The following is a 2,500-nucleotide window of genomic DNA, read 5'->3' on the forward strand; positions in this document are numbered from 1 at the left end:
TAGAATTTCCCACTTGAGAGATTGTAAAAAAAAAAAATTTAAAATGAAGGAAACGCGGGTGCCAAGGTGTGCGCAGCCCAGCCAAGGTGTGCGCACCAAGGCGCCCACCCTGGCGAAGGTGCACGCAAGGTGCGCACCCGAGGCAAACCGGACAATTAACCCAACTTTCGACTTCGCGCGCACCTTGGAGCGCACTTCGGAGCGCTCCTTGGTGCGCACCAATCTTGGGCACCTCGGAGTGCACCATGGCGCCCACCAAGGTGCGCACCCGGGGCAAACCGAGCTCCGACTTCGTGCGCACCTTGGAGCGCACGAAAGGTGCGCACCATGGCGCCCACCAAGGTGCGCAGCCCAGCCAAGGCGTGCGCATCAAGGTGCGCACCCTGGCGAAGGTGCGCACCCGGGGCAAACCGAGCTCCGACTTCGTGCGCACCTTGGAGCGCACAAAAGGTGCGCAACCCAGCCAAGGTGTGCGCACCCCGGTCAAACCGAGCTCCGAATCGTGCGCACCAGAGGTGCACGCCATCGTGCGCACCTTGGAGCACACTTCGGAGCCCTCCTTGGTGCGCGCCGATGTTGCGCACCTCGGAGCGCACCCGGGGAAAACAATGCAATTAACCCGACTTTCGACTTCGTGGGCACCTCGGAGCGCTCTCGGGTTCGCACCTCGGAGCACACCGAGGTGCCCACCCTGGCGAAGGTGCACGCGAGGTGCGCACCCGGGGCAAACCGGGCTCCGACTTCGTGCACGCCGCACCTTGGAGCACACTTCGGAGCGCTCCTTGGTGCGCACCAGGGCGCGCAACCCAGCCGAGGTGCCCACCCCGGCGAAGGTGCACGCGAGGTGCGCACCCGGGGCAAACCGGGCTCCGACTTCGTGCACGCCATGGTGCCCACCGCGGCGAAGGTGCACGCGAGGTGCGCACCCGGGGCAAACCGGGCTCCGACTTCGTGCACGCCGCACCTTGGAGCACACTTCGGAGCGCTCCTTGGTGCGCACCATGGTGCCCACCAGGGCGCGCAACCCCGCCGAAGGTGCACGCGAGGTGCGCACCCGGGGCAAACCGGGCTCCGACTTCGTGCACGCCGCACCTTGGAGCACACTTCGGAGCGCTCCTTGGTGCGCACCATGGTGCCCACCAGGGCGCGCAACCCCGCCGAAGGTGCACGCGAGGTGCGCACCCGGGGCAAACCGGGCTCCGACTTCGTGCACGCCATGGTGCGCACCGCGGCGAAGGTGCGCACCCGGGGCAAACCGGGCTCCGACTTCGTGCACGCCGCACCTTGGAGCACACTTCGGAGCGCTCCTTGGTGCGCACCAGGGCGCGCAACCCAGCCGAGGTGCCCACCCCGGCGAAGGTGCACGCGAGGTGCGTACCCGGGGCAAACCGGGCTCCGACTTCGTGCACGCCGCACCTTGGAGCACACTTCGGAGCGCTCCTTGGTGCGCACCATGGTGCCCACCAGGCCGCGCAACCCAGCCAAGGTGTGCGCACCAAGGTGCACGCGAGGTGCGCACCCGGGGCAAACCGGGGTCCGACTTCGTGCACGCCGCACCTTGGAGCACACATCGGGGCGCTCCCGGGTTCGCACCGGCGTTGCGCACCGTGGTGGGCACCTCGGAGCACACCAAGGTGGGCAGCGAGGTGCGCACCTTTGATGCGATGCCTTCACTAATTTCCATAAAAGGCAAAAAAAAAACGAGATTTTAAAATTTCCGTTTTGAAAGATAGTGAGAAAAAGGGAATGCTGGTGCCATCTTGAGCCCGCCCTGGTGCGCAGCCCAGCCAAGGTGTGCGCACCAAGGTGCCCACCCTGGCGAAGGTGCGCGCCCGGGCAATTAACCCAACTTCCAACTTCGCGCGCGCCAGGGTGGGAGCGCACCCAACAACCGGGCCTGGGAAGAGCCAATGCGAGAAACCCCACCAAACGCTCTGACAAAAAAAGAGGGGGCGCTCCAGTAACCCCGCTTCGGAGCGCACCCTGGGCAAACCCAGCCAAGGTGCCCACCCCGGCCAAGGTGCAGGCGAGGTGCGCACCCGGGGCAAACCGGGCTCCGACAACGTGCACGCCGCACCTTGGAGCACACTTCGTAGCGCTCCCGGGTGCGCACCTCAGAGCACACCAAGGTGGGCAGCGAGGTGCGCACCTTTGATGCGCTGCCTTCACTAATTTCCAGAAAAGGCAAAAAAAAAAGGAGATTTTAAAATTTCCGTTTTGAAAGATAGTGAAAAAAACGGAACGCGCGTGCCATCTTGAGCCCGCCCTGGTGCGCAGCCCAGGTAAGGTGCCCACCCTGGCAAAGGTGCGCACCCGGGCAATTAACCCTACTTCCGACTTCGTGCGCGCCAGGGTGGCAACCGGGCCTCGGAAGAGCCAATGCGAGAAACCCCACCAAACGCTCCGACAAAAAAAGAGGCGGCGCTCCAATAACCCCGCTTCGGAGCGCAGCCGGGGCAAACCCAGCCAAGGTGCCCACCCCGACGAAGGTGCACGCGAG

The sequence above is a fragment of the Cryptomeria japonica genome, unplaced genomic scaffold (genome assembly GCF_030272615.1).
Source record: "Cryptomeria japonica unplaced genomic scaffold, Sugi_1.0 HiC_scaffold_330, whole genome shotgun sequence".
NCBI lineage: Eukaryota > Viridiplantae > Streptophyta > Pinopsida > Cupressales > Cupressaceae > Cryptomeria > Cryptomeria japonica.